Source organism: Petaurus breviceps, unplaced genomic scaffold (assembly GCF_028583685.1).
Source record: "Petaurus breviceps papuanus isolate PSGF00001 unplaced genomic scaffold, PetGlider_PUasm1.0 229, whole genome shotgun sequence".
NCBI lineage: Eukaryota > Metazoa > Chordata > Mammalia > Diprotodontia > Petauridae > Petaurus > Petaurus breviceps.
In genome coordinates this window covers 20,051,361-20,069,846 of record NW_027185903.1, presented here as the reverse complement: position 1 = coordinate 20,069,846, position 18,486 = coordinate 20,051,361, and the positions used below count along the sequence as shown (strand labels likewise).

The following is an 18,486-nucleotide window of genomic DNA, read 5'->3' as shown; positions in this document are numbered from 1 at the left end:
TAACAGGTGACATTTATAGAGCAAAACAGCATATATCAGAGGCAGGTCTTGAACCCAGGTCATCCTAGCTCAAGAGTAGCTTTCTATGTCCACTATGCTATGTTGCCTCATAGAGAGTAACAGAGGTGCTGGAAATAACTTGACTCATTACATGTAATCAAGTTTTAGAAAAGCACTATGCTTTCTCTCAACTGTTATTAAAATAAAATACATGAAGCAAGCAATATTCTAAGTTTTTCCTTACAGATTGAGCCAAGTCAATGTAGGAAACAATACTGTATTTATGCATTCAACAAGGGCAATTTTCCCCACAAAGTTCCTTTCCACCCTAATGAAATATAGTTTTAGCCCAAATAGCTTTCCCTCCCAGAGTGTGCAGTATGTTGTTCAGAATGTATTACTCTTGAAGACCCTGGTAAGTTCTATGGATGACTCACTTCCCACTGGTCTCTGAAGAAGTCAAGGGCAGAGTTATTCAATGGAGACTATTCAGAGAGAAGCTGCCTGCTACCTTAATCTGGGCTAACTATCTCTGGAGGGATTGTTATCAATTATAGGGGAGCCAATTTAATTGGCTCAGAGTGGCCTATCAGCACTTGAAAAACAACTCAATTATAGATCCTACTGACAAATCAAAAGTTCTGTGAAGGCCTAATATATGTTATTAGTTGCTTGTTTAAACTTGACTGAATAAGCAAGGTATAGTTCCCTCAGATGCCGCTGACCTCCTTCTACTGCATCATTCCTCATCACCTCATGTTAACTCCTTCCAAGTATAATACTCAGTCTGTAGCTGTAGAAACTCTGCCATTTCATGTAGTTTAAAGCAAGTTTTAAATTGATTTTTATTGATGATATTGATATTATTTTATTAAAGCAAGTTTTGTTGATGATTTATTGATTTTTATTGATGTTTTTGTTTTTTATATCACCATAGTTTTCCCCAATGTCCCTGCCCCACCCAGAGAGCTATGCTGTTTTTCAGTCATTCAGTTGTGTCCAACTCTTGCTGACCCCAAATACAGTTTTCTTGCCAAAGATACTGGAGGGGTTTCTATTCACTTCTCCAGTGGATTAAGTCAAACAGTGAGTAAGTGACTTGCCCAGGGTCACACAGCTAGTGAGTGTCTGAGACTGGATTTGAATTCATGTCTTCCTGAATCCTGGCCCAGTGCTCTATCCATTGAGCCATCTAGTTGTATCTCCAGAGAGTCATACCATATAACAAACAGTAGTTTTCTAAGAGACAAAAAAAAGAAAAAGTGGAAAAAAATCAGTATGACTGGTCAACAAATTGAAAAAGTCTGAAATGCATTTAATGTATACCACTTGTGGACCCCCCACCTCTGCAAAGCTTTGGGGCGGAAGGGTTTTCATTGCTCTTGTTTTGAACCATGCTTCTTCTTTATAATTTTGCAATATTAATTTTTTATGACCATTCTTTCCATTTGCATTGTTGTCATTATTGTATATACTGTGTATATTGTTTTCTTGATTTTACTGACTTCATTCTGCATCGGTGCATGCTTCTCAATATTTATCACATTCATTGCTACTTATGGTATAGTAATTTACTATTACATTCATGTACCATTATTTGTTTAACCATTCCCCAATTCTTCTCTGTGTTTTAATTGTCCACTTGTTCATTTTGCTCAGCTATAGCAATGTCCTCAGGAAGGGAGCATAGTAATCTGAAGGAGAGACAGCATGGCATAGTGGATAAAGTCTTAAACATAGTGAGGTAGATGTGTTTAAATACCACCTCAAATACTTACTGTGTGACCCTGGAAAAAACATCAACCTCTCTGAGCCTCAGTTTCCATTGAGGGGACCTGTACTAAACTTTAAGGTCCCTCCTCTATCTAGATCCATGATTCACTATTATCTACTTTCTGCTTATTGGTAGGCCTTCAATCACTCAATTATTTCCCTTCATCCAGGCTGCTAGCCTCTCCCAGTTACTCAGGAAAGACTCTTTACTTGATCTCCTAGGGTAGATACCTTAACAAAACTACCTTTGTTATTAAAAAAAAAAAACCCAAGTGGCAGAACCAGATTAAAATATAATTGGGAAATGTTTAACAAAATATATAAAAATACAGCTTAGGTAATGTTAATTTGTGGTTTTCTATGTCAATACTACCCACAAACTCTATGTGAGTTTTGATACCACTACAGTAGACTTCTAGGCCAGCCTACTCTTCCATGGAATTTGCTGTTTTATTCCCCAAAACTGGTTCCACAGAATAGTAGAATAGGAAGGAACTGCATGGTCACCTGTTTGACTCACCACTACTGCAGTAACCCTGTTCCATTTTTAGATTATCACTTTTTTTTTTTTGGCTTTTTTGGAGGGCAATTGGTGTTGAGACTTGCCCAAGGTCATACGGCTGGTTTTTGTGGTAAGTGTCTGAGGCTGGACTTGAACCCAGGTCCTCCTGACTCCAGGGCCAGTGCTCTATTCACTACGCCACCTAGCCAACCCAATATCACTTATATTCAAGACAGGAAGCTGGGTGGCACGATGGATAGAGCACAGGGCCTCTAGTCAATAAGACTCATCTTCCTGAGTTCTAGTCTGGCCTCAGACACTTACTAGCTATGTGACCCTGGGCAAGTCACTTGACCCTGTTTGCCTCAGTTCCTTATCTATTATATGCTAGAGAAGAAAAAGGTAAACTACTACAGTTATCTTTGCCAAGAAAATCCCAAAATGGGGTCATGAAGAGTTGTACCCAACTAAACAACAACAAATTGCCAAGAAGTAAATGTGCCTCTTTGAAACTTCCATCCGTTGCTTCTAGTTCTGGTCTTCTGGGGCCAAGAACAACCCTTCTAATACTTAGAGCTATCCTGTCTCCCTCCTTGAGCTTCTTTGGGACAGGGAGGTGGCTCAGTGGATAGAGCCCTAGACTTGGAGTCAAGAAGACACTTACTAGCTGTGTAACTGTGGGTAAGTCACTTAACCTTCTGGTTGCCTCCCTAAATGGATTGTTGTGAGGATCAGATGAGATACTTGTAAAGTGCTTAGCCCAGTACCTGGCACATAGTAAGTGCTACATAAATGCTATTATTGTTGTTGTTATTATTATTATTATTTCTCTCATCCAAGTTAACCATTTCCAGTTCCTTCAACTGGTCCTTATATGGCATGGGCTAGAGGACTTAGAACTAACTGGTTTCCCTCCTATGGATACGCTCCAGCTCATCAATATCCTTCATAACTTGTAATGACCAGAACTGAACACAATAATCTAGATGTTATCCAACCAGTAGAGGTTCCAATTGGACTATGACTTCCTTATTCCTGGAATAAGCTTTGCTTCTCTTAATGCAGCCTAATTCACTTTTTAAACTGCCATATCATAGTTGGTGATCCATATTGACCTTACTTTCTCCATTTTTCCTGGCCCACTAATTGCTCCTGGTGGAAGGTGCATAATTGTCTATACTTTGTCCAATGCAAGTTCATGCTAACTTCAATTTGGCCCTTGTTACCCTCAGTATTGCTTTTTTTCATTCTTCATTAACCTTCTAATGTACTCCCCATATGGCAGCTGTGCCAGATGGTTTCCTCTCACCTTAAGCCCTCATACCCCTTCACTCTGGGCCGATAATACCTCCTGTAACTTTACGGAGAAGAGAGAGGCCATCTGGTATGTGATCCCTCCTGGATGAATCTTCTCCTTAACATGCCTTTATGAATCTATCCTTTTTTTCCTTCCTTTCTCCAGTGTGAGTAGAAGTAGAGATCATGCTTTCTGAAGATAATCTCTCCATCTCTCTCATGGATTCTGTCTTGCCTTGATTCCTGAAGGCTCATGCTTTAAAACTTGTACATTGCTTCTCTGGCATTTTCAATTGCTTACTGATTAGCCGTTTGCCTTAAGAAACATGAAGACCTATTTTATCAGTATATATACACACACACATAGACAAACACACCTTAGAGTCTCCTGCTCCATTTTTTCTTTCCCTACCAAATTCCTTCAATAAGCACAGTTTTCATTTTTTTTTTCTTTTTGGAAGGGAAGGGCAGGGCAATTGGGGTTAAGTGATTTGCCCAAGGTCACATGGCTAGTGTTAAGTGTCTAAGGCCGTATTTGAACTCAGGTCCTCCTGACTCCAGGGCTGGTGTTCTATTCATTGTGCCACCTAACTGCCCCTAAGTTTCCACTTTCTAATCACCCATTTTTTTTCCTTCCATCATTGTGGTCTGGCTTCCACACCCATCATGATACTGAAAGTGTTCAGTGGTCACCAGTAAACTCCTTCTAACTGAATTGTCATTTCTCATTCGCTTTGACCCCTCTCTTTCACCTGACTATGAGATATTCCGTTCTTCATAAAAGTGATTTCTAGCAAGGATGTGATAGTAAATGTTTAACAACCAGCTCTCAAAAAAAATTGTTTGCAACATACATTTAAATTTAATCTGCATTACTAACATGTTATCCATCACTTTCTTAAGTCTAGACAATCAACGAAACAATAAATGAAGCCCTCATTTGTAATAGCTGCCAAATTCTGAAGTGTAAATACTCATAATGAAAATTTAACAATGGCTCCTAAGAGCAAGTTAGAGCTGGCTCCGGCACACTCCTGTTTCCAGGATACTGGAAATATATATTGCCTCTCTGAATGTTATATTTCTAGCTCCTTCATTGACCCTTTTTCTTTTTTTCATGCCCTAACAGCAAGGCATCCTTCAAATCTTAGTCTCTAGTTTTCTACTCTTCCCATTTTCTGTTCTTAAATTAGAGCCACTAATTAATCAACATTTATTAAACACTCACTATATGCCAAGCACTATTCTAAATACCAGGAATACAAAAAGAGACAAAAACAGTCCTTCTCACAGAACTCACAATCCAATGGGGAAATAACAAACTAATATTTATAAACAAATTAAATATAGGATAAATAGGAAAAATTAATAAAGGAAAGCCATTAGAATTAAGAAGGATTGGGAAAGGCTTCCTATAGAAGGGGGGATTTGAATTGGAACTTTAAAGGAAGCCAGGGAAGTCAGCAGTCAGGGATAAGGAGGGAGAGTCAAAGAAAATGCCCAGAGCCATGATGTTTGCAATTGGAAATGCAGCAATCTGAATGAAGGCTAATTTTTGTGAGTTTGAGGAACTTCAAAATAATGGAACAATTTCTTCTACCCATTTTTAATTCCTGTACTTTGTGGCAATAGCCTCTTCCAAATGAGTGATTATGTGATAAGTCAGCATCCATACCAGGTAAGGTAAAAGGAGAGAAAACACACACACACACACACACACACACACACACACAATAGATCTATGTACAAATGGGAATTTTTTTTTTAAAAGCAATTGGGGTTAAGTAACTTGCCCAAGGTTACACGGCCAGTTATTTCTGGTTGTGGTGCTGAGTATCTGAGCCCAGATTTTGATCCAGGTCATCCCGACACTGGAGCCGGTACTCTTACTCGCTGAGCCACCTGGCCACCCCTAAGCAATTGGGGTTAAGTAACTTGCTCAAGGTTAGACGGCCAGGTATTTCTGGGTGGGTGCTAAGTGTCTGAGCCCGGGATTCTATCTCCAGGTCTTCTCAACACTGGAGCCAGTGCTCTTACTCGCTGTGCTACCTGGCCGCCCCACAAATGGGAATTATTAAAGGATATTTTTTACAACTGACTGGACATAGGATAGGTGTTGTGTTCCTTCAAATCTGCAACTAAATTGAGATGATGGTGTATAAGCTCCCAAGATGGCTTCCTAACTTTCCTCTTTTTGCACAGGAAAAGTCCCATCTCCAATCTATGTTAGAGATATTTCCTTGCTTTTAAGGGGCTCTATGGTGGCAACTGGTGGGGGAAGTCAGGAGGTTACCTGTTAACTCTATTTCTGGATCTATGGTTTGGGATCTTTGAGCATTGTAGCTGATGGCATGAAGAAGATTGTAGGAGAAAAATATTAACACAATTCTCTGCATTTTAGGCACAAGCCTGACAAAAATGATTTTTATTAATTTAACCCTATTCTAAATATAAGTATTTCTAATTTATAGAGAGATTTCCAAACATAGTCCCTCATGCCTCTGCATATCTCAAACATACCAAAATAATTTGAGGCAATATTTGTAGGAATTTTGCACAAGGAACAGCTCACAATATGTTAAAATACCATTTTGAGTTAACATTCCACTCCATTGTATTTAACAAATTACTTAATCTTGTCTTAAAAGTTATTTAGTTCCTTCTCTGATGGGACTGAGAACAAACCTTCATGCCTTCTGAATGGGAAAGAAGGTTCTGCTCTTAGTTAGGTCATGTTCCCTTCAAAGGATGGGGAAAGGAAATCATCTTAATTATATCAGAAATATTTTTTGTTCTAAGTCTGGTTACCACCATTAATCCATTTTCCAGGAACTTCAGTTTTTGTTTGTGACCTTTTACACACTTTCCTAAAGGGAAAAGTCTGGAAAGGACTTTAGGCTGGAGAAATATTTATTTCTTAATATTTTCAGTTGAATCAAAAAGGAGATTTTTAATATGCTTCTGCAGAAGGAAAAAGGGAAGGGGGGAAGAGAGTCTGACTCATCCCATGTCTGACTTTAGGCATGTTCTTAAAGAGAAGAAATTACTCTTCATGGCTTTGGCTGGACTCTAAGAAACTTTCCCTTGTATAGGTGGCTATGAGCTCATACAAGGAAGAAAGGTGCCAACGATTGTTCATGCCCAGAGATTCTTATTTAATTCTTGACTCTTTGGAGCCAGCCCTGGGACATGAGAGCATTTTATGAGTATAGTGAATATGTTAGCATTCATTCAGAGCCTTTTGTTCAGTTCAGGTGTATTGCTTCTAAGAGTAGACCCCCAGGAAATATCTGAAAGCTAGAGTGAGCCCTAAAACAGATCTCTAAGAAAATCCATCCATTCTGTCCCCCTCCAACTATTTACCTCTAAGCTGATGACTCCTAAATCAATCAAATGCTAATCTCACTCTGTGCACCAGAGCTGCATCCCAAATTTCCTACAGGACATACTGCAGCCACCTAATTAAACATTTAAAATAGCTCATTATCTCCAATTCTACCCTTCAAATTCTTATCAATCCCCCAAATTCTCATCCTGTCAATGACCTCACCCTTCCCCACTAGTAAGTAAAACCTCAAGGTCAACTTTGACTACTGACTCTCTCTCTGATATAAATAAGACATCACCAACACTATTTGAACCTTCATAGTATTTCTCAGACCCAGTTTTTTTTTTTTTTTTCACTGTTTTTAATTAATTCTTTGCCCCCCGTTACTTCCCACCTAGTTTGCTATAAGTAGTCTTCAGTCTTGTCTCTCTGCCTCAAGCCTCTTCCCTCCAGCCCCAATCTGTCCTACATACCACTTGCTACCAGATGAAACTGCCTAAAACACTACTTTCATATCATGAATTGGTTCAAGAATCTATAGAAGTTTCCTATCAAGTTCAAATTTCTTAGTCTAATATTGGAGACCTGCGTGGTCTGCCCCCATCTTGCCTACCACATCTTATTTTTGTTTCTTTTAGACTAATGCTCTACTTCACCTTCTTGTCTCTCAGACACACCACTTACCTGTGAACCTTTGCTTTTGCTCTTATCTATCATGGAATGGGCACCTCTCTCTTCTCTGTCATTAACCTGATTATTCTTCCAAGCCTGATTCAAGACTCACCTCCCCCATTAAGCTTTTCCCACATGCTTCTGGCCAATACTGACTTGTCTTCTAAATTCTTTTTTTTTTTTAAGCAATCAGGGTTAAGCAATTTGCTCAAGGTTACACGGCCAGTTATTTTGTGTGGGTATTAAGTATCTGAGCCGGAACTGATCCCAGGTCTCCCGACTCTGGGGCATGCGCTCTTACTGCGCCACCTGGCCGCCCCTGTCTTCTAAATTATCATGATTACAAAGTATTTTTGACATAACTGAGTAGTTGATTATATGTTATCTTATGTAATTCTCTAACATGTTTCAGACCTTTAAGCCATATTTCCTCAATGAGACTTTGAGGTAAGGAACCAACTCTATGATTCCATAAACTTTATCCCCAATATACTACTACAGTGCTAGATACATAGGGCTAAGGATTATTCTTGTGATTTCATTGGTATAAGTAACTCCTGGATGAAAAAACTTGGTACCTTCTCTGAAACTTACAGCCTTAATGAGTTATCTAGATCAGGGCTTCTTAAACTTTTTCTACTCACAACCCTTGAGGTTGAGACCCAGAGTTTAGAAAGCATTGATAAGAGCAGTAATTCTCAAAGTGTGGTCTGGGGACCCCTGGATGTCTATAAGACCCTTTTAGGGAATCTGCAAGGTCAAAACTATTTTCATAATAATACTAAGATGTTTTAATTTCTAATGTGGTAAATACTAACAGATATAATCCACATAAATAAAAGTTCATTGTGGGGAGTCCATCAATAATTTTTAAGAGTGTAAGGTGGTCCTGAGAGCAAAGAGTTTGAGAATTGCCGATCTGCCATGCTAAATGAATTGTCCGGGGTCTCAGACAAGTATGTGCCAGAGGTAACACCTGAACTCAGTTCTTCCTGGCTTCAAGGTCAACTCTCTACATAACTATGTAGCACTGTCTCTCTGCTGGATACATAGTATTTGCTCAGTAGGCTTGCTGACTGATTTTTGAAAACCATTACTGACTTCCAACACTGATTATGAGATGGGATCGACAATGTTACATTTGACTGAGACCAGATTTGATAATGGGAAGATCAGAGGGGTAAGCACTGGTAGCTTCACTTTGAATCATGTGATTTTAGAGCTAGAAGGAATCTTGGAGGTCACAGTTTAACCCTCTCGAATTTCGAGACGGAGAACCTGAGGCTTCAAAGCTGCCAGTCACACAGCAGCTAGTGTCAGGGTTGGAAAGTTAGGTCTACAGACCAGTGATCACCCTCCACCATGGTGACTGATTAGACGACAGAGCCTTCCTTACTCTTCAAAGTTTTGTCACTTAGTGTTCTCTGTTATCATAACTTCTATTCAAGCCTGAAACAGGGTTGCACAATAAAGTGTTTTTTAATGATAGAGAGGAAAAAAACAAGAACCTTATAAAAGCTAGCATCATGATAGGCAGATCAAGTTAAGAAATGCAAGGGGTCAAGTTGTGAGGGAATGCCAAGGCCAGATTTCCGGAGTTATGCAGAACATCACCAAGTGAAACAATAATCTGTCTTTTGAATGAGTTTTTCGGGAAAACATAGCCTGGAATACCCATTAGGATGTTTTGATTCAGGTCTTCCCACACATACATATGCATTTTGCAGATAGGATTCCTCCTGGTAGGAATGAAGGGCCATTGAAATTTATGATTCCAATTAAATGAACAATAATAGGCAGCTAGGAAAACGTGCAAGGTGCCAAACAGGCATACAAATCCTAATTCCGAGAGGCTTAAGTCTTATGTTGCTTTCGGGAATTCGACTCACTCTGGTTGTATAAGAGGCTGCCCTAGTGACTTCACAATTCACGGAATCTGAGAGGAAGAATGGACCTCAGCTGCAATTTAGTCCAATCTATACTCAAAAGGAATCCCTACTATAATGGCATTCTCGGCACGTGGGTATCTAACCTGTTTGGAGCCTTCCGAGGAGGGAGAACACATTCCCTTGAGGCAGCCCTGTTCACCTCTGGACAGTTCTAATTGTTAAGTTTTTCCTGACGACAGGCCTAAAAGAGTCTTTTTTTTTTTTTCCAGCTTCCATCCATTGCTCTTTCTGCCCTCGGGGGATAAAAAGAACCTGGCTAATTAATCTCTTTTTGTGTGTGACAGTCCTTCAAATACTTGCACTCTGCTATTATGAAACCCTGGAGTCTTCTCCTTTCCAGAATATGCCCAGTTCCTCAAATGCCATTGACTCGAGGACCTTCACCATCCTGGGTGCCCTATTCTGGAGGGCATACAAACTACACAGACCATAGAGAGGAGTAAGAACACTGAAAAAAATTATTAAATGAGCAAATGAATCTTGTCTGGGATGGGGTTCCCTCATTAAATGCAGGACCCTATTCCCTTTCCCATGTGGGTATCCAAATGTGGGAGATTTAATATCTCTTTAATTCTTAGGTAACTAGAAGGAGCAGGAGACAGCTGGGAAATCTGACATCAACGAAACCCTTCTCTCTTCCCATCATACACACAAGACAAAGGGAAACTTTGTCCATTAATATCACCTTTTATGTTGGATTATGGGCGAGGGAATCATAGCTGAACTGTCTTAAGCTTTTGTTTATGGTGTATGGATATTAGCAATGCACTCCAGATAAATCTGATTATGAAGAACCAATTCAAAATGGAAAAGACCTTCCCCTGAACAGCTTAAATATGAAAGTTTATTTTCCCAATTATTATCCCAATCTTATTTTCTTTGCTCTGCAAATGGAAGATTCCTAAGATGACTCCTATCATCCCAACCTCTGAAAGGACCAACTTTTAATTAGATTTCTGTAGCATATTTATATTATATTTTCTGGAAATCTCAGCTCCCACCACTTCTATTACAGGCTCCATATTAATTTGCATTTATATGTCAAATTAGACAGCTAGGTGACAGTGGATAGAGTGCCAGACCTGGAGTCAGAAAGACTTGTCTTCCTGAATTCAAATCCGGCTTCAGACACTTTACTAGCTGTGTGACCCTGGGCAAGTCACTTCACACTGTTTCCCTCAGTTTTCTTATCTATAAAATGAACTAGAGAAGAAACAGCAAACTACACCAGTTTTGCCAAGAAAACCCCAAATGGGTTGGACACAACAGAAAAATGACTAAACAACATACATCAAATTAAGGTTTAATAACAATTCACATTTCTACATTTTAGGGTTTGCAAAACACTCTTCTTCACAACAATCATGTGGGTTGTATTTCAAGTAGTTGTATCCCAAGTTTACAGATGAGGAAGCTGACCTTCAGATAAGTTAAGTGATTTATCAAAGGTGACACAAGTAACAGCAACAGTAACAGTAACATGCATTTATAGAGTGCCTTAAAGTTTGCAAAGCACTCTACAAATGTCATCTTACTTGCTCATCACAACCACCTATAATGTAGGTGCCAAAGTGCTATGATCCCATTTTTAAGATAAGGAAACTGAAGAACAAAAAGGTTAAATGATTTGCCCAGGGTCACAGAGCTAGGGAGTGTCTGAGGCAGGATTTAAATTCAAGTCTTTCTGACTTTAAGCCTAGTTTTCTACTTACTGGGGTAAATGTCAAAGATGGCATTTGAACTCACTTCTCTGTACTCCAAGACCATAGTTTTTCCCACCACTGCAAGGTACCTCCTACATACTGTCCTCACAGCAGGTCTATGAGGAAGGGTATACACGATTATGAGCTTCACTGTATAGGTGAAGCAACTGAAGTTTATTCATTTGTTATTTAGGTATGCATATAGGCAGCCTACAAGCACTGATTAAACTATTACTATGTGCCAAGAATTGTACTAAGGGCTAGGAAGGCAAAGAAAGGCAGAAACAATATCTTTGCCTTTAAGGGGCTTCACATTCCAATGAAAGACAATATGCAAACTGTTGTATATACAACATACAAATAGTGTAAATGGTAGGTAATCTCAGAGGGAAAGAACTAGCAGTGCAGGGAACATGGAAAGTCTGCTTCAGAAGATGGGATTTGGGCTGAGTTTTTTGCTTTTTGGAGGGGGAAGGGCAGGGCAATTGGGGTTAAGTGACTTGCCCAAGGTCACCCAGTTAGTGTTAAGTGACTAAGGCTGGATTTGAACTCAGGTCCTCCTGACTCCAGGGCTGGTGCTCTATTCACTGTGCCATCTAGCCGTCCCAGGGCTGAGTTTTTTTGAAAGCCAAAGAAGTCAGGAGGCAGCATTCCAGGCATGGAAGACCGCGTGATCAAAGTGCATAGTCAATCAATCATCAAACATTTATTTTTTTTCTTTTAAATAATGTTTTATTTCTTCCAATTACATGTAAAGATAATTTTTTTTTTTTTTGTGAGGCAATCAGGGTTAAATTAAGTGACTTGTTCAATGCCACACAGCTAGTAAGTGTCAAGTGTCTGAGGTCAAATTTGAACTCAGGTCCTCTTGACTTCAGGGCTGATGCTGTAGCCATTGAGCCACCTAGCTATGCCTAAAGATAAATATATATATATATATATATATTTTTTTTTTTGCTTACTGTCTCAGGAAGATAGAAGGGGAAGGAGAGAAGGAGAACATTTGGAACTCAAATCTTTACATAAGAAATGAATGTTAAAAATTATCTTTAGACTACTAATCAGACTAAAGATAATTTTTAACATTCATTTTTTTCCATATAGTTTTGAGTTCCAAATTTTCTCCTTCTCTCCCCCTACCCTTCCTGAGACAGTAAGCAATTTGATACAGGTTATAAATGTGCAATCATGTAAAGCATATTTCCATATTAGTTATGCATCAACAAATATTTTTTAAACATCTACAATGTGTCAGGAACTTTGCTAAGTGCTGGGAATAAAAAAGAGGAGACAGTCACTGACCTCAAGGAGCACACAGTCTAAAGGGGGAAACAACAAGCAGAAAAAAATACAAACAAGCTATATAAAGGATAAATAGGAAATAACTAACAGAGGGAAGGCCCCAGAACTAAGAAGGCTTCCAGTAAAAATAAGAATGTTGTGTGTGGCAAACAGCAAGAAGTCTAGTGTGATTGGATCTTAGTGGGCATGGAAGGGAGTAAAGTATAAGAAAACTGGAAAGGTAGGAAACAGCCTTGTTTGTAAAGGGGATTTAAATACCAAACAGAGCATTTTTCATTTGATCCTGGAGGTAAGAGGGAGCCACTGGAATTTATGAAGCGGGAACTGAAGAGTTGACATGGTCAGACCCAAACTTTGGAGAAATCATTTTGGCAGCTGAGTGGAAGAAGATGAATTATAGTGGGAAGAGGCTTGAGGTAGAGAGATTAATGGGAAGGTTACTGCAATAGTCCAGGCATTAGGTGAGAGGTCTTCTACCTCTACGTATGGTGACTACATAAGTGGAGAGAAGGAGGCTTACATGAGAAATGTTGTGAAGGTAAAAATGAAAGGCTTCGCAACAGTCTCTGTGAAATGAGTGTAACTGAGGAAATCAAGGATGATACAGAGATTTTGAACATGGGCTACTGGGAGGATGGCAGTAACAGGGAAGTCTGGAAGAGGAGAGGTCTGCAAACTAGAGATGTGTTCTGTTTTGGAACGTCCAACAGGCAGTTGGTGCAGTAAGGCTAGAGGTCAGGAGAAAGTTTAGGACCAAGAATTGTTGAATCATTTGTTATGTCTGGCTCTTCATGACCCCATTTTGGTTTTTCTGCCATTTCCTTCTCTGGGTCATTTTACAGATGAGGAAACTAAGGCAAAGTGAGGTCCTCAAGTAAAATAGTAGAGGGAGAAGAGAAAAAGAGGCCCTAGGACAAAGCCTTAGGGGGACACCCAAGGTGAGACGGCGTGACCTGGATGAAGGGCCATCAAAGGAGACTTTGGAATAGCCAGAAAGGTAGGAAGAAGACCCATCCGTAGCAATGTCATGAAAATCTAGAGAAGAGAGTATCTACGAAAAGATGATTGACAGAGGTTGCAGAAGTCATGAAAGATAATGATTGAGAGGCCATTAGATTTTGCAAATAGGAGATCACTGGTGGCTGGAGAGAGCAGGTTCAATTGATTGAGGAGATCAGAAGCCATCTGAGAAGCATAGAAGCCTGAAGTCTAAATTTCAAGTCTAAAGACTGAAAGGTTTCTTAGTTTTTAACCTGAAGTGTTTGAAATAGTATAAGCAGTGTTTTGTGGTGGAAGGAACATTGAAGAAATGTGCATGTGCCCCCTTCTCTCCTCTGACAGTTACTACCCTGGTGCAGGCCCTCATCACCTCACAATTGGACTATGGCAATAGCCTGCTGGTTGGTTTCTCAGCCAGCAGTCTGGCGAAGTAATCTTCCAAAGGCACAGGTCTGACTATGCCACCCCCTTGCTTAGTGGTTCCCTATCACTTTCAGAATCAAATATAAAATCCTCTATTTGGTATTCAAAGCCCTTTTTATTATAACCATAACCCCTACCTTTCCAGTCTTCTTGGACCTTACACTCTATCACGTACCCTTTGATTCAGTGACACTGGCTTCCTTATGAGAAGATTAAGATTAATCCTATATCATTTTCTTACTGATCCTTTTGCAAGTAATTTATTTTGCCCTATAACTGCTTAAGTTCTGTTTCTTTGTCTCTGAACTTAGTTCAGAGTTCAGTTGACCTATAATGGGTTAATTTTAAAAATCCAGCTCTCCTGCCTCAAGGAATTTAACTGACTGTGGTGAATTCATGAGGAAGCAAGGGAGTTTGGGCCCCATGCGTTTATTCCACCATCTGAATGTCTATAGACCACTATCTTGCACCTGGACTCAAACAAAGAACACTTCTTAGTCTCATGAGAAAAGAAGGCGATCATTGCTAACCCCTATTACCAAACTTCCAACCAAGCTTGTTGCCCTTAATCCCATGATGTCATTTACCCAGCTCTATTCTTTGTTCTGTACTCCCCAAAATCTACATAAGGGTAATTGTCTTTTTACTTGGGGTCTTTGGCATTGATGGAAGTGAGTCACTGACCCATTTGTTGACAGGTAGCATGCCCCTGCTAATAAATGTTATGTAGCTAGGAAATCTGCCTCAGTTTATCCATTTGTTAAAATTTAGTCATGACACTAGCTGTTCTACAAATAAGATATTCCATGTCCAGATTACTGGCATTTTCACTGGTTGTCCACCATACCTGGAATTCTCTCCCTTCTCATCTTTCCTTTCTGCTTCCCTGGCATCCTTCAGGATCCAGCTAAAATCCTCCTATTAGAAGCCTTTCCCAATTCCTCTTAATTCTAGTGCCTCCCCCTGCTGATTATTTCCAATTTATCCTGTATACAGCTTGTTTGCACATAGTTTTCATATTGTCTCTCTCATTAGACTGTGAGCTCCTTGAAAGCAGGGACTCTTATACATCTTTCTTTGGATCCCCAGCATTTAGCACAAATGTTTACTTACTGACTGATCTCTTTCTACCCCAAATCACAGAATCCTATCATCCTATGCTAATCTTATAGTCAAAATATATGTACAGATTTTAGTAGTAGTTAAACTGAGTTAAAGTAAGCCTTTTTGTTTTCTGCCTAGCACACAGTAAATGCTTAGTAAATGTTTATTCATTAACTGGTTTCTGTTAATATATATATATACATATATATATATATTGAGAGAAAGAGAACTATGATAAAAGACAACAATAAAATTCAAATGTTTTAGCAATCGTAATCCTTCACAGGATCATGGATTTAGAGCTGGAAGGGACTTAAGATTAGTTCAACCACCTCATTTTATAGATGAAAAAACTGAGGTCCAGAATAACTAAGTGCCTTTTTCCACATTACACAGATAATGCATTGTTCTACAGATACACTGGAGGCAGTTTTTACTTACAAGTTCACTTTACAAGTTCACTCTTGATCTGGTCAGATAGGCAGACACCTTCAGAAGGGTTAATAATCAACTTTATTCTAATCTAGTCTTTTCAAAGGAAGTTGCTGATAATGGGAGCACCAGCTCCTACAGCATTTCCTATCAATTCTTCTGGAAGGGGCGGGGCAACTACCCCAAGTCTCAATGGGGTCAATGGGACAGGCACAGCTTGTGCACTCCCTTAAACACCCTCGAACCTCAAGGGGGGCTGGTTAAGGCAGGTAGGTCTTCACATTACTCTATGCATCACCTGTAGTTTCCCCCCCTCACTGACTAGTACCCACTTGTTTTATGGGGCAACAGACAAGAAGGCATCTCGCCAACATTAAGTTTGCAAGTTAACTTTATCAATATCGTCATTCTGCACAAGTGTAGTAAATATCAATTACGTCGCCCCCATATCTTATGACACAGTCTCAATAGGATGGTCTGTAATTCTAGGAATTGCGACCCAGAATCTTTGGGGCTATTCTGGGAGTTATTCTCTAACACCTGGAAACTAGACATTGCCATGGTCACGGATCCTGAGAAACTGAACTCTAAAAAGGATAACAAAATCCCCCTTATTACATGCATATTATCACATGTTTACCTTAAAAAATTATAAAACAATTTATTTTATATTCATATGGTATGTTTCGCCTATAGTACTACCGAAAGTAAAATTTTGATGTCTGAGATGTTTCAAGAGTTTTTAGGTCCAGTTCTGCTTTGCTCTTTTAAAATGAACTGCCTCAGAGGGCTGGACTGAATACTGAGTAACCAGTATATTCAGATCCATCTTGGGACTAGTATATAGTAGCACAAAAATGCCCAACTCTCCTTATAACTTGTTTGAACTGGACCACTGCCTGAAAACTGTATTTCATTCATCTTGAGTTTCTCTGCCCCTTATTAGCTTTGTGCCCTTGGGCAAGCTACTTTTCTAAAGCCCATTTATCCACCTATAAAAAGAGGGGATTGGATTATAGCATACTGAGGTTTCCTTGCATCACTAAACCCTGTGGCCTTATTTTTCTGCAGTTGCTCAATTTAAAACTTTTTAAAATATCCTAGGTCTGAGAAATGAAGAGGCTGGGAGAAGGGGGTGTAAGGGATTTTTTTCATATTCTGATCTGAAAACGTGCTTCTCTTGGTATAGGGGAGCGCCAGAGAGAAGATACTGCTGTCAAGGGAAATTGGCAACAGTGATGCAATTTACAGTTTGACAGAGCTGTCTGGAAGGCAGAGGTTAAATTATTTGCCAAGAGTCCAGTCATACAACCACCAGGCGTCAGAGTCAGCACTTCCATCTTAGGTTCTATTTAAAACGTAGTGATCTACTCCTTTCCTTAAGGATTTTTTTTGCCCTTTTTTTTTGAGGGCAATTGAGGTTAAGTGACTTGCCCAAGGTCACACTGCTAGTTTTTGTGTTAAGTGTCTGAGGCCGGATTTGAACTCAGGTTCTCCTGACTCCAGGGCCAGTGTACCACCTAGCTGCTGCCCCCCTTATGGATTTTAGGAAAGGGAAATGCAAAGGCCCGGAAAGTATGCTGTGAATGCTGAGGGAAAGGTCAGACCCTCCCCATTATAAAGTGAACTCTCTGGGGGCAGGGACAGTGTTTGTGTCTTAGTGCTAGCACCGTTCTTTTATTTCCTCTGGTGCCTCTTATGTGGACCATTCCTTCCAAATCCTGCCCTTGATCCCACAAGCCCTGATAGATCAACTTTTGCCTTAGCATGCTGGGGACCAGGCAGAAGGGCTGTGCTGTGGGATGTGAGTACCCCTGTCCTGTTCCCCCAGCTCTCTTTTATGTTTAGTCTTCTGCCATTAGAACTAAAAAAAAGAATTAAAAAATCAGAGAGACTGAGGAAAAACTAGGGAAAAAACAAAAGCAACCCAAGAAAATTATGAAAAGAGTTAACCATTTGGAAAAAGAGGTAAAAAATCTTAAGGAATAACTCCTTGAAAACTAGAATTGGGCAAGAGGAATTGAAGAAACAATAAAACTAGAAAAAATAGATGAGAATCTGAAACATTTCGTTAGAAAAACAACTGATCCGGAGAACAGATTGAGGAGAGACAATATAAAAATTGTCAGACTACCTGAAAGTTATAATTAAAAAAACAATCTGGATACAGTATTACAAAGGAATTATTAAGAAAAACTGCCCTGAAGTTGTATAAGAAGAAGGTAAAGTAGTAAAAAAAATCTACAGTTCACCACCTGAAAGAGATCCTACGAGGAAAATTTACAGGAATGTCAAAGCCAAAATTTCAAAACTCCCAGGTCAAGACAAAAATATTGTAAGCAACAAGAAAAACCTCCCACAATTTCAATACCACAGAAATATAGTCAGGATTTCACAAGACCTAGCAGCTTCTACTCCAAAAAAATGTGGGTCTTGAAACATTATATTTCAAAGAGCAAAAGAGCTGGGGTTGTGACCAAGAATAACTTACCAGCAAATCTGAGCATAATCCTGAATGAAAAAAAAAAAGGACATTTCATAAATTACATCATAAGCTCTTTGAAGACAGAATTACCTTGCTTGCTGGCATTTATAAACCCAGCCTTTAGCATAGTACTTTGCACATAATAAGCATTTAATAAATGCTTTATCTATCTTGTAACCAGGTACTCAGCCCAGTGGCTCAAGACTCTGCCCACTGGTGTAGACTGATGCCAGCATGCAAAAATAATAAATGCTTGTTGATTGACTGAATGAATATTTGAAATGTGCTGGATTTGAAGTCAAAAGGTTCTGGGTTCAAATCCCTGCCCTGAAGCTACGTGTTTCTCCGATAATAAGACCTATCCCGCAAATAAGCCCTCCCCTTACTGTGTAAGATTCCTCTAAAATAAGCCCTCCCCCAAAAATAAGCCCTATTGAGATTGCTACTGTAGTGAAGGTGATCCCCTGCGCTACACGCTACATTACGGTACCCTCTGTATGCACCGTTCCCCCCCCCCC

At 39.5% G+C, this 18,486-nt stretch overlaps 1 long non-coding RNA gene across 1 annotated transcript in view; it reads right to left on the bottom strand.

The window, feature by feature from the left end:
- Nucleotides 1–881: 881 nt before the first annotated feature.
- LOC138167445 (uncharacterized) overlaps nucleotides 882–18,486 on the bottom strand; it is a 19,571-nt gene continuing 1,966 nt past the window's right edge. Inside the window, exon 2 of the long non-coding RNA XR_011169886.1 lies at nucleotides 882–1,239. This is a non-coding gene — a long non-coding RNA (uncharacterized lncRNA). The remainder of the gene's footprint in view (nucleotides 1,240–18,486) is intronic.